The 14,424-nt window shown below is 46.4% G+C and overlaps 1 protein-coding gene across 9 annotated transcripts in view; it reads left to right on the forward strand.

The window, feature by feature from the left end:
* Positions 1-14,424, forward strand: part of LOC146336770 (lipase maturation factor 1-like) — a 294,331-nt gene that overhangs the window by 128,189 nt on the left and 151,718 nt on the right. Inside the window, exon 1 of one of the 9 annotated variants that reach the window (XM_084818939.1) lies at positions 10,607-10,899. The exons of the other annotated variants lie outside the window; for them this stretch is intronic. The gene's annotated coding sequence lies outside the window, so the exon portion shown is untranslated. Of the gene's footprint in view, positions 1-10,606; positions 10,900-14,424 lie in introns of those variants that run through there. 9 annotated transcript variants of the gene reach the window in all.

Below are 14,424 nucleotides of genomic sequence, written 5' to 3' on the forward strand. Positions count from 1 at the left end.
TGGCCACCTCACTGTTCACTCTTAATTCCAGATCATTTATGAACAAGCTAAAAAGCACCCGTCCCAAAACAGATCCTTGTGGGACCCCACTGTTTACTTCCCTCCTTTGCGAACACTGGCCATTTTCTTGTACTCATGGCTTTCTGTTCTTTAACCAGTTTCTGATGCATAAGAGAACCTGTCATCTTATCCCATGATTGCTAAACCAGGGATACATACTCCCATGTGTCTGGCATAACATGTAAAAGGCACCACAGACTCTAAACTGACACATGTTTTTAGTTTGATACCTTCTCAGTTCCCTATGGTCCGCGAACGTGCCTGACAATGAAGAACTTGAGCTTGGGCACAATTCTAAACATTATTGAAGGTGGCTGCTGTGGGTCACTGTTAGCCCCATCCTTTCAGTCCTTTGTTTACGTTGACTTCCACCCTTCCTCTGTTTCCCCTTTTCTTCATTTCGTGCTCATCTGTAGACTCTAATGATAACTTTTTAGAAATATCCCCATGTTCCATTTCCTGTGCCAAATATGGGGTGTGTTCGTGCTAACTGGAGACCGACACTGGAGACCCTCTTAGCCAATTACTTCAGAATTGGCTAATTGGTTAAGGGCAACAAGGTCAGCTCTGCGAGTGTGTGAGACAGAGAGGGGGAAAGATGTATCTCTGGCATTTAAGGGGCTAAGTAATATGGCTTCAGAACTCTTGTTTTACCATTAAACATGATTAAAATGGTCTGTGTAGTAGTTGCTTATCTTTATTAACTGGCAAAGTAGGCACAGGGGGTTGACGTTTGCTTACCTCCCACCCCATGATTGGAAGAGATAACGAAAAGCACTGTGTTTACCATTAGGTGATACATAATTCTCTTCTCCCTCCTATGTATAGTTTTGCTGCATTTCAGTTCTGTGAGAGCTTGAAATTCGTGTGGTAAGGAGGGAAACTGCTGTGGAGAAAGAGTCCTTGTAAGTCAGGGAAAAGTTGCCCAGTCTGTTTGGGTTACGGGCTCAGCTTACTGGTGTATTCTACTGCAGTAATTCCTCATCAGATGTCTGCGTCTCTCGGAGGCGCAGGCTTAGTTTCCTATTATGCAATTTACCTCAAGCGAATCTTTGGAAAACCTGTGCCTGGTTTTTGAAGCTTTTCAGACTTGAGGTTCCCCAAGAGACCATTTTCTTCAGGCATTGTCGTAACGTGGGCTCTTTTATTGGGTTGTCTCTCCTGATGTGGAGTGTGGTATGGGTTTAATTTACTAGTTTAAGATGTTACTGCTTTTGCCTTTATTTCTAAGTTTCTTCCCCACCTTCAGAAATCTTATATGCTGCCTGTTAGAATGCTGATATGCCTGGGGGAAATTTCAGGAGACTGTTCCGGAATGCCTTATCATTCCACCAGCATTTTCAGTTCAGTTTACACTGTATACCAAAGGTATTGGTCCCTTTTGGTTTGGATAGGTTACATTCTCCTTTTCTATGTCAAAACAGGAGATTTTCCTCCATTCTTCCTTTTTATGAGTCGGGAGCTGCGATCACAAGGTGGTAAAGAGGTGACAGAATTTTTGTCCCTTTTAATCCTGTATGCATCCAGTGTGATGACTCTCTTGAAATGCTGGCTTATTTGGGGGATGCACTGTACTGTAATCTCTAGAGCAGCCTTCCCCAGCCTGGTGTGGCCATGCTGGCTGGGGATGATGGGAGTTGCAGTCCAATTTATTTGGAAAGCATCGAGTTGGGGAAGGCTGCTCTAGACTAGGAGTGGGCAGCATGTAGGTCATATGTGGTTCCTGTGGCTTTTTGTGGGGGGGGATGTGTTCCCCTGCTGCTGCAGTCACCAAGATCATAGCAATTTTGCAAGGAAACAAGGTGTGCAGGGAGTATTATCTTGTTTGCAGAACTGCACTCCTGGAACCTTCTCAGAAGCACGACTCTACTTGGAAACAAGGTAAATTCCCTACCACAGAACATAGTGACGGACACCAGTTTGGTTGGCTTTAAAAGGGGTTAGGCAAATTCCTGGAGGAGAAGGCTATCAATGGCTACTAGTCCTGATGGCTGTATGCAACCTCTGATATCAGAGGCAGTATGCCTGTGTGCGCCAGTTGCTGGGGAACATGGGCAGGAGGGTGCTGTTGCACTCACGTCCTACTTGTCGGTTCCCTGTTGGGCATCTGGTTGGCCACTGTGTGAACAGAATGCTGGACTAGATGGACCCTTGGCTCTTCCGTTCTTAGGTTCACATGCTTGCTCAGGGAATCAACACAACTTTGGCTGCTGCCACAGGGGTGAGTGCAGCCCCCAGGGGGTAGTGTGGGCCCCCAGGTCTCAAACATTGCCTGCTCCTGGAGGGTAGTTTGGAACTCAGGAGCAAATGGCTCGTCATGCAGTGGTGACCGGCCTTGGAAGGACGGAGGCATAGTTGCCCTTGTGATGGAATGACCTGAAGCAATTGCTTCTGGCGACCGATCCCAGTAGCAGCATCACCTTTCTGCCCCTGTTGCCATGTACCATTTTTTAAAAAAATACTTGCATTTTTTTCTTTGTCCCAGGTATGAAAATACCTCTGACCAGGGCATTCTTGAGATATTGGGAAAGGAAAGCAGGGGGAGGAGGACATGTGGCCTTTAGGGGACAGCCTGCTTTCAGTCTGTCTGTGACCTGAATGTGTGGTCTTTTTTAGGAGTGTATTATAGAACGGTACTGTGCAGGGGTGTTTCTCATGCAGCTTGCTGTATTCTTTCCCAGAGTCATGTGTTGCCTGTTGTACCCTGCTGTTTGATGAAAACCTTCCTGGCAGGAGAGGGACTGGTTGACCCAGCCCATGCTGAGCTGCAGCTGAAGACCAGCACTGGAAAAGAGGCTGGTGAAAGGAATATTATATGTACATATAAATGTGCTGCATAAATGTGTGTGCTCTTAGGTTAAATGTTGGAGTTGTGTGCGAGACAGAAAGAGGATGGGGAGAAGGGCAAAAGGGAAGCGATAACTAGGTGTGTTAAGCACCTGGTTACATACGGCATATGCATCCAGAGACATCCTTCCATCTTCATTTATACTTTCTTCCTGCCTTCACCTGTCTTAAGCAGGACCCTTAAATCTAAGGCTGTGAGCCTTCCACAAAAGGGGGTATCATTTCATATTTTAGAGAGGGCGGAGCAAACATTTCCGTGAGGTGGGGACAAGATCCTCCGCAAGATTTAAACCCCAATTTGGGATATATTCAGGGTTAAAATCCTTCCCCCCGAAAGCCTGTACAAAGAACATTTGTTATGATTTTACGAAATACTGGTCATAGCAATGCTATCCGTGCATGTCAAAAGTGTCACTCTGAAGTTATATGTGTCTTTGGCATGCGCGCCACATATATGGCGCATTACATTGTAACAATAGTCACCCTTTGTGTAGAACCAGAAAGTTTGCCACAGATCAGGGGTGGGCGTCACATTGCCCGCTGGTCATATGCCTGCCCCCCCTGGCCTTTTTGACAGCCCCCTGCTATGTTCCCCTGCCACCAAAATTGCAGCGATTTTGCGGGGAAAAAAGGTGTGCAAGGAGCACACGTCTTTTTTGCAAGCAGAATTGCGCTCCTGGAAGCCTCACACGCTTTGTGTCAGGGTGGAAACTGAGCCCATAGAGCCCCAGAGCAATTCTGATTCTGAGGAGGAACAGCAATCCGTGGGAGAGGAGCTCGCTCATTTCTCACAGGCACAGCAGCTGGCAGAGATTCCTCCTGCCAGCATTCCTGGGAGAGATAGTGACCCTGGCAGTGAGAGAGCGCTGGAGGGGGGCTTGCTGGACGCTCGGCGCAGACACAGGCAGCGGCGACAGATGGAGGGCGCCGAAAGGAGGCGCCCCGCTTGTTTGGCGCTCAAACAACGGTCGCGTCCCAAGGACCCAAGGGAAAGAGGGAGGATCTCTCCCTAGCCCATAAGTTCAGGGTCTTCCCGTGGTTCCCCTTCAAACGGGGACCAACTGCCTTACCTGGAGCTTAGGCTACTCTGCTATCTTTCCCCAGTGCTGTTCCTTGCTTAGTCGCTAGTGATTAGTATCTGAAAGAGTCATAAAGGAATAAAAGAATAAAGCCTTGGAAAGAATCCTTGTCGTCTGTATCCTGAGTTGGCTATTGGAGGGGACTGCAAGAGGCAGCTAGGGCGCTCCTGACACCTTGTTTCCCTTGGCAGCAGGGTTGGGGTGAGGCCCCTGGTGGGTTCTGTGGGGGCAATGTGACCCCATGACCCCAGAATTTTCTCACCCTTGCTATAGTTGGATGTACAGCTGAGGAAGAATCCCATACGTTGTGAAAGGCAATGTGTCTTTCCACCCTAAATTGCACCCCAGTTCTACTCTTCCTTTTCCAGAAAAACACATCTCGGTCATCTTCTGCCGTTCAAGGGTTTAATGTAAGTTTTCCTTTCAAATCTTTAGTGGCAAAATTAACACTATTTCTGAAGAATAAGCTGACATCCGAATACTCTTTTTTGAAAGAGAGGGGAATTCATGACGTAGATTTTCAGCCCGAGAGAGAGAGCTAGCTAAGCATTATTTCTTTCTGCTGTCCAAACTCTGCATCAGACCTGATCAGTGATTTTGTTTTGTTTTCTGAAGTGGAGTCAAAGAATATGCTTTGCATTTACAGGCATGGCAGAGAAAAAATATCTCTCCTTTGTACGTATTTATTTATTTTTTTCTTTGGACTGAGCTTTGCTTAAGAAACCAGTAACAACTTGCATGCCATACTTTGCTAATCTTGAAAGATGTTTGGTCTAGAGCTTTCCAAAGTCATCTGCTTTTGTGCAAAGATCCTGCAGCTTATCTTTACTGAGTGAAAATAATTCAGAGCTACTGTGCAGCACTTTCCTGCCACCTGGCTTCTGGATTTCTACAAGGTGGTCTACCCTTAAATGCTTTGCTTGCCTATGCATCTGTCCCTGGAAGTATTTCACTGGGGCCTCCCAGGACTTTCTCCTTCCTGTCGGACTGCACCTCTATAGATGGACTGCCAAACACTGTCTATACCAAGTTTGAACTAGAAGGGCAAGTAGAAAAACAGTGCTGGCACCTGTACTTCTTCATTCTCTTTTGCTGGAGGGCCGTCGAAGCCTTAGCCTGTGCGATTTCCAGGAGGCGGTGTAGTACTTTCTGCTCCACCGGGAAATAAGCCAGTATTTTAATGGACTGTGCATTTAATTCCGCAGATTCAAGAAAAAAAAAATTATGCAGAGACCTCCTCCACTTCAGGCCACCCTCATTCCACATCCTCATCTGATTGGGCACTGTTGCTGAGCGCAGTCGCTGCTTTTAGCACACCCGCTTCCAGGCGCAGGTCTGCCACACTTGCAACCTTTCTTCACCAAATGGAAATGCAAAGAGCTTGGGATCTTTCCATTTGCACCTGCCTTTTGAGTGTATGTGTTTTTTGTGCTCTGCCTTTTGTCCCATGTCTTCCTTTTCAAAAAGTGTATGTTTTTCCCCCCAGCTTTCTGATAAAATATTTTCCTGTCGCAAGATTCAGAAACTTCAGTGAATCCTCTTACAACCTAATATCACATCTTAAGTTCCTTGCGTATGTATACAAAGTTTATATTGGCTCAGTTCCGATATCATGTGAAACCACTGCTTGCATTAATTGTAGCTAAGAACCCAAACCATGATTTGGACTTCTAAATGGTACAGTTTGCAAACCCTGGTTTGCAGTGCTTGCCTGGTTCCATTTCCCATGCTCTCCGTACCTTGCTCATAAGTTTGCTCAGTGAAGGGCTGGATGTGCCCGATCTCGTCTGATCTCGGAAGCTGAGCAGGGCCAGCCCTGGTTAGTACCTGGATGGGAGACCAACTGGCACTCAGGCTTCCTGCAGTGAGCAGGGGGTTGGACTCGATGGTCTTGCAGGCCCCTTCCAACCCTATGAGTCTATGAGAGGCTATAATTAGGACTGGCATTTCAGACGTCAGGCTAAGCCAGTTAATACAAAGCATGCCTTGTCAGCATACAACAAACTATAGCTTCCAATTCTGGTTTGCCAGTTGGTCAGAAACCATGGCCTGTCAATTCAGACATCGCACTATACCATAGTTAAGCCATGGTTTGGAGTGATGTCTGGTCGGAGCCGTTGTTTTGCCTCTTAAAAAATAAATAAAATCTTTTTTTTAATCATGAAATTGTATTTTATTTTGAAACAAGATTATCAAAATAAAGGCAACAAAAAGAAGATGCATAATAATAAATCACAATCACTAAAGAAACAAAGGAATTCACTAATCATAAATCTAAGTAGGAGCTCCATTTCTAATGAGAGTAAAAATGCAAGCTCAGCGTGTGCAGGTGTATGCCATTGTGTGTGTTTGTGCATAGTAATCAGAAAAAAAAGGGAACTGTATTTTGTTGGAAGTGCCTCAGCACAGGAAATGAATGGAAACCATGGTGTCATAATATCATTCTTCAGGTTAGGATTCCTTGCTCACTGCACTTGCAGAGAAAGTTTATACATGCGCGTAGTCTCCCAAATTTTATCCATCTACTGCTCTTTAGTTGGTTGCTCTAGAGACTTCCAGTTCCAAGCTATACATAGCTTTGCAGCTGTATTGAATTGCCTAAGAAGGTCTTTATGCAGGAATCCAGGATCACTGGATTCAAAAAGATGAAGCAGCATTGCTTTAGGAGCTACCAATAGTCTAACATGAAGACATTCCTGACGATAATCAGCAATCGAAAGAAAGATTCTTGTCAAATTCCGGACAAGCCTTCTAAGTTGGTAAATGAGGAAGAGATAGTTAACGCAACTGGAAAGGATTTTAATTCTCTCCCCAACTTTCTGGTTCTAAGTTTATGAAGGGATGATTTTATGGGCCAGCTTTTAACCATAAGGACTGTTTAGCGGGCAGATGTGTTTGGGCCTTCCTAAACAACTGTACCAGAGTGCAGAATCCCAGCATTTTGATGGCTGCTAGCAGGAATTTGCGGAATTGTTTGTGATGGCTCTGTTACTTTCAACACCAAACATTAGTGAGAGTTTTTAAACTTGTCTATTTGGTCAATGCAGAAGATGAGAGCCGAGAGGGGAGTCTGAATAATTCTACATGTCACTAAGTTTGGGAGCTTTCTGGAATTCTTTTGGGAGGTGCAGGATTTGTTGTGTCTTGGAAGATAAGGTTCCATAGATAGATGACTGAGGGAGGTCTGTTGGCTTGGAAGAATCTGAAATGATCATTTGGGCTGCAGTTGGCCTACATACCACTGGAGACTGATTGGGAGGCGGGGATATAGCTGGAGCCTTACCTGCGAGTTAGGAGGCCCTCAGTTCAAATCGTACTAGTGCAATAAGCAATAGAGCCACCATCCATGGTGCTTTTAGGTCAGAGGAAGCTGACCTGGAGTTAGAGACAAAGCCAAGGAAGTACCAGGCAGCTGGCTTCCCTGCTGGCCAGTAAGCAGGCCAGACTCTGACGTGGTGTTCCAACAGGCCAGGGCCAGGCCAGAGTGCCACCCAGGGCCCTGTCCTCACCACTTGGAAGGGCACAGGTCTCTGACAAGGGGCATCTGCCAGGACAGCTAGACTGGTGGCCCCCACTCTGTGGAACTCCTTCCCTAGGGAACTCCACCATGCCCCCTCTTTAATGAGCTTCGGCTGTGCATTAAAAACATGGCTGTTCAGACAGGCATTTGGGATAGGTTAGGGTATTTTTAGAAATATGATGCTTTTACTGTAGAATTTTATTGTTTGAACTATTCTGATATACACTCTGTACATCGCCCAGAGTGGCTGGGTGACCAGCCAGATGGGCGATTCATAAATTTAATAAAATAAATAAATAAATCTGCTGAAGCCGCCCCTGCTTTTGTCGTTATGGTCTCTTCGCCTCCCTTGGGCTGGCCTTTGATCTGTACCTCCCTCCCCCTCTATAAAGCGACAAGAGCAGAGAAGCTTCTCTGCTCAGGGCTCCGCAAAGACCCCTGCCACCCACGTTTTGGGTCTGTTCAGGCCTACAGAAATGCCCAGATCACGTCCTCAGTTCACTTAGGAGTGCTGGCACAGCATCCCTGTTACAAAAGCGTTGCTGCAAGTATGGAGATAAAGTCTGTGAAGCCTCCTGATCTCTTGAAACCTACTATACTAGTTCTGCTGCTGCTGTTAGTAGTTATTCAAACCAAACTCTTCCCTTTCTCTCTTCAGCCATTTATATAGCTGCAATGCGGAGCAGGGAGGCCTAGGGCCTAGATTTGTGGCAAGCTGCAGTGCCAGTCTGGTTCCAGCAAGGTGGGCATGGATCAACTGGGCCAGAGCCAGAAGGTCTGTTCATGGACAGGCTCCAGGTCAGACTCCAGGATCCAAACACACGCTCAGCTTTGAAGCTTACTGGGTGACCTTGGCCCAATCGCTATCTCTCAGCCTAACCTACTTCACAGGGCTGTTGTGAGGATAAGGGGAGGGGGGGACATCCCATGCATGCCACCTTGAGGTCCTTGGAAGAGGAAATGCGCAACACAAATGAAACCATACTGTTATTTTTGTACTTGTTGTTAGCTGCCTGGGGCATGATTCATGGAAAGGCGGAGTATAAATATTTTAAAATAAATTATAAAATACTACTTGAATCTTCTACAAACTCGGCGTGGGAGAGATACGTTGCTTTGATCCAAGGTTAAAGATTTTGCTATTTCTTTGAAGGGGAGCAGCCAAACTTGTTCTGCATCTGTATGTGAACACAGTTGATGCCCTTTTGGAAGCAAGGTCCTTGCTCTCGGCTCTGCAGTCTTTTGTGCAGTAATTAAAAAATGCCAGCCGTCTTATCTGTTATGGGGTAGATGGAAAAGACACAACTCCAAATAAGCCAGTGACACGAGATCTTTTCCTATAATTGAGGCGGCCAAATGAATTAGTCACAGTGAGGGTAACGCGTAGCTTTCTCTCTGTTGGAAAAGAAGGTTCCTTTTGTCCCAGAGAGCCTGAGGCGGTTCAAGCAGGAACAGCACATGACTTACCTAAAGGCAGCACGGAAAGGAGACAGGGAACAGTTTCCCTTCCTCTCTTGCTTTCTCACATGCTACTTTTCCTCCGCGCCTCCAGTCTTCAACTTTGCAAGTGCCCAGGAGGAACTTTCTGCCCCCACTTGCTATGAACATTTTCCCTTTAGTCCCCTTGGAACCATGGAATAGCAAGGAGCCTTAGAGATCATCTAGTCCCACCCCCTGCTCAATGCAGGCTCTGCCCTGCAAGGTGCACCCACAACTTCCCTGACAGATGGCCATACAACCTCTGCTTAAATTCCTCGAGCTTTAACATGAGTGATGCCTGCCTCTTATTTCTGTGGCGTGTGTGTTTTCTCCTAAACAATTTTTCTCCTCAAGGATGTGTTTATGTGTGTGCACTGGACACATACACACACACACACACCCTTGAGAAGAAGAAAATATGGTGGCATCTTTGGGGAGAAAAGTCACTGGAAAAGACCCTGATGCTGAGAAGGATGGAAGGCAAAAGGAGAAGGGGACGGCAAAGGATGAGATGGCTAGATAGCATCACTGATGCAATGAATATGGACTTGAGCACACTCCGGGAGAGAGTGCAGGACAGGAAGGTCTGGCGTGCTGTGGTCCATGGGGTCATGAAGAGTCGGACACGACTGAACAACTGAACAACAACAACAACAACAAATATAAGCATGTAATGTGCACCTTTTTATTATTTAAAAATCAGCAGAAGGGCCCCCCAGTCAGGATCAAAGGGAGAGCGGTTAATCCTTTCTCCATGTGCTGAAGTCCTGCCCAAAATCAGCCTTTCTCCCCAGGGCTGATACTTGCACTGTCAGGGAAGCATCCATTGGCACCAACAGAAACTTCCCTTCCAGGCTTTATATCATATCTTTGGATGGGGTCGGGATTCCTGGTGGAGCTGCAGCACATGGGGGAAAAGGTTAAACCTCCTCCACACGCACCATGGTCCTGATCCTGCCTGTAACCCTCCCCACTCCTGTGCCAAAATGTGCCCATCAAAAGCTTACACACTTCGAGAATGGCTGTTCCTTTGCAGCAGGGGTTTTGGGAGACCATAGCCTGCCCCAGGGTTGCAGAACAGCCCCTCCTTGGGATCCAGTCCAGCCCTCCAGGGTACCCCAAAAGGCCGCACACCCTCCTCCTGGCCTCACCACCTTCCCCCTGACCACCGATGGCTTGGTGGTTTCTGGATTTTTGTGCCTTTTTTCCACATTCTACAAGGTTGAAATATGCTCTTCCCCCCCGCCCCCCAGGCTGAGTATTGGCAGGAGGAGCTTTAAGATACAATATGCTGGTATATTGGCCCCACCTCTTTTACCTTTGGTCCCGCTCATCACTGGAATGCAGCCCCCAAGAGCTTCTCCAAAATTGCATAAGACTCTGTATCTGAGGCATGAACAGGGCTGTGAAGGGTGACATAAAAGTGTTGAACATATAGTCAGTGCTGGCATGTGCTGCTAATTATTAAAAGTTTTCGATGAAAATTCTAACACGTACCGTAAAATCTCAAGGCCGACCAAGTACTTCCAGTAAACTTTTATCTTCTTTTCCATTGTTTCCTTTGGCTCAGAGATCTGTGTAACTCTTGTTTTATTTCCTGTACTGTTCTGCTCAGGGTTTTACAAGGAGCAGCGTAGGCTGATTAAACTCCACCAGCAGCTTGGTGTCCCTTGACGATTTTGGTGGCATTATCTTAGCCCTATCTGTGTTGTAAACTTGAACCCTTCGCTCAGTGAGGGTTGTCTGCTGCTGGAAGCATGGCAGTAAGACCATGCTGGTATGTGCCTTGTCAAGTGCTCACCCACATGGTAACGGCACACTGTTGATGTGGGGTCGCAAATGAGCATTCTGACTTTTTTCTTCTTCCCATGTTTTGCTTCTTGAATTTCTTTTAATGGAGTGCTCATCCTAACTGTAAGTACTTATGCATTTCTTCCTGCAGTGAAGGCATTGAAGGACCGCCTGCTCTGCTCCATCCTGAAGCTCTAGATTATAGCTCTGAAATCATTAAGGGGTGGAAGTTAGTGTTAGAGATGTGAAGGCCCGGAAAAGAACCTTGAAAAATTCAGAAAAAGGGTGCTTCCCCCTCCAGGACCATTTTTGTCGTCCCCCCCCAAACTGAACAGCTTTGGATTATGAAATATTTTCTTTTAGAATTTAAGACAAAGCATTTATATATTGTTACCCAGCCTCCCCCCCCCCCATGATTTCTGAAAACTATGTAATGAGAACACTTTTATAGAAAGACTACAGATGTAAAATGTCTGGAAATAATGAAGCCATGGGGAAAAAATACTTTTAATCCTCTCTGTAAGATTCCCAGCATAATTAGTTCTTCCATCCTTATTAAAATTATTGATCTAAAGTGTATTTTACTGATAGACCTTTATGCTCATTTCCCATCATATGAGTAGAGTCACCATTGTGCATTCCTGAGAGTAAATGTGCATTCTTGACAACTTGGGTTTTGTTCTATAGAGTCCTGTGTTTCTGATGGTGCAGCTGTCATTTAATGTAGTTCTAATCTATTCAAACAATAATTACAAATTTACTAACTGAGTTTACTTTTAAAAGTTCTAAAGTACAATGATAATTTTATGAGCAAACGAAGTCATAGCGTTGAGGCCGTTGTTGTTGTTGTTGTTGTTGTTCGCTCGTTAAGTCGTGCCCGACTCTTCGTGACCCCATGGACCATAGCACGCCAGGCCTTCCTGTCCTCCGCTCTCTCCCGGAGTGTGCTCAAGTGTTGAGGCTAGGGATGTATGAAAGTGACTTATCTTTCATGGATTATGTTGATGGTGGGGGGGGGGAGGCGCTCCTTTCCTCCCCCCGGAATCCTCAAACGGACAGCTGTGCTCCGCGGCAGCGCCACGGAGCAGCCGGCCAGGCCAGGCCCAGCCAGGCCAGAGCCGTCCACAGCCGGATTTCTGGCTGTGGAGGGCTCTGGGTAAAAACAAACAAACAAACAAAACAACCAACCATGTATGCAAATAGCGGCGGCCATAGATCTGAATCTACATAAATATTTACGTAGACTATGACGGGCAAAAATAAAGGGTAACGCAAATAGCATAGCGGGCGCTATTTGCGTCTCTTTTTCATTCACCGTTTTAGCCTACGTAAATCTTTACGTAGGCTAAAATGGCGAATCAAAAGGGGACGCAAATAGCGCCCGCTATGCTATTTGCATTCCCCTTTATTTTCGCCGTCATAGTCTACGTAATATTTACGTAGATTAAGATGGTAAAAAGAAGGAATGCAAATGGCGGCGGCCGTAGCCACCGCCATTTGCGTACGTTTGTTGTTTTTTTTAAACCCACCCAACCATGATAGGCTACGTAAAGATTTACGTAGCCTATTAACGTCTTTTTTTTCTTTTCTTTTTAAACCTAGCCATGATAGACTACGTAAATCTTTACGTAGCCTATCATGTCTTTTTTTTTTTTTACACACAAGCCTGGAAATGGCGGCAGTGGCAGCTGGTCGGAAGACCGGCCGCCGGTGCCGCCGGAGCCACTGCCGGAGCCGCCGCTGCCCGGAAGCTCCGCCCCAGGTGAGTCTCATCCTGGGGGGGGATCCGCGGGGAGGTGGCAGGCCGTTCTGCCACGGAGTTCGGGGGGCTGAATGCACTGGCATTCGGCCTCACCGAGATCCATGGCGGAATTCTCTGACATCCCTAGTTGAGGCCATAGCGTTGAGGCCATTGTTACCTTAGGTTTAATGGTAAGGCCTGGGCATAAGGTAACCATTTTTACACCTAATTGAACAAGGCTGCCACTAAAACACTCATTGTTGTCTGAATTTCAGGCCATTAAGTATAATTTGCACTCACCCTTCTGTGAAATGCATTGCATAGAGCTCTTCCTTGTAAGCAAGCCTGTCTAACCTTAGTTCATAGGTTCCCTGGACTGCACCTTTGATATGATGATGACTTGGGGTAGAGTGGGAGGAAGTCTAGATCGTATTAGAAACAAGTACATGGCACCTTGAAAAGGGATTTATCTTAAAGGACATTCACAAGGCTTTTCTTGTCAGGCCTGGGTGATATGCCTGGGCATGTGAGCAGTCCTCAATGACGATACTATAAGCAGTGTGACGGACAGCGAAAATCAATATGATATCCTCTTTCTCTCTACTATCAGTCTTTCATATGACTGTCAAAGGGCTGCTAATTGAAGTGGCATGGCACTCAGTTCCAAAGATAACAAAATGGCTTTCCATTCTGAAACATGGATCATGAGACTGGGGCAAAAGTTAAAACTGTTCTGAAACACTTGTAGCTTGTGTCTTGTGCTGGGGGCGTGAGAATGACTTTCTGAATGGGGTTGCCATGCTAGTAGAATTAGCTCTTGCTCACCTTCCTGCTGTTCATGTGTGCTGTGTAACCCAAGATTGAGGATCCGCCACTGCTCCATTAATGCAGAACTGACTTTCATAAGGCCACTGGGGATTTCATCGTGAATAAACCACTAGAGAAATGGGTAAGGTAGGTATTCAGTGCTGGCGTTCGGCATGAATTGGTGGTTGTGCCATTTCCTGAAACCCCTTCAGAGTCATTTAGGGAGCAATCGTATGGCCGCTAGACAGCCATAGGATATGTAGTTTTCCAGGAACTGACCTTCCCCCTCCCCTTCTGCGCTGCCTCCGTGCTCAGAAGAGGAGCATGGAGCGGTCAAAACGGGGTGTTCTGGGGGGCGTTCCGGGGGGGGGGCAGCAATGCCAGTACTGCACATCCTGTGGCTGTCTAGCCGCAAGTTGGCTGTCTAGCCGCAAATGCAGGGCAGGAGAAGCATGGAGGGAACGATGCCCTCCATGCTTCTCCTGCCCTGCATTGGATAGGCAGTCACCTCTGAGTTTGGAGGTGTCCGCCTATACCCATAGGAGTGCACCCTTGGTCGTCTTCTCTCACCCTGCTCATGTGAAACATTTCGAGGCTTTTCAGTCCTTTCACTGTATTTGCTCCAGGACACAAAGCAAGATTTAGCTCTGTGGCAGAGCTAGTTTGTATGTTTTAATAATTTTGTTGTAAGTCACCTTGAGTCTTTTCAAAGAAAAAGGCAACTAAGAAATTCAACAAATAATTTATTGATTTTTTAAATAAGCACTTAACAGAATTTGCACATTTTTTCCCTAAATGGGACAGAAAGAACTTGATTTAAAAAAAAATGTGGGAGAAAGCAAAATGGACAAATTCATCCAACCAGTTTGTCCACTATCAATGGCTACTAGTCTCATTCCGTTCACACAGTGGCCAACCAGCTGCCCACGGGAAACCCACAAGCAGGGCATGAGCGCAACAGCTCCCTCAGTACTGCTACCTCCAGTACTGGAGGCAGTGAGCTTATGTACACCAGTAGCTGGGGAACATGGGCGGGAGGGAGCTGTTGCGCTCATGCCCTGCTTGTGGGTTTCCCGTGGGCAGCTGGTTGGCCACTGTGT

Source organism: Heloderma suspectum, chromosome 12, assembly GCF_057233095.1.
Source record: "Heloderma suspectum isolate Gila_16-S chromosome 12, 16-S_ref, whole genome shotgun sequence".
NCBI lineage: Eukaryota > Metazoa > Chordata > Lepidosauria > Squamata > Helodermatidae > Heloderma > Heloderma suspectum.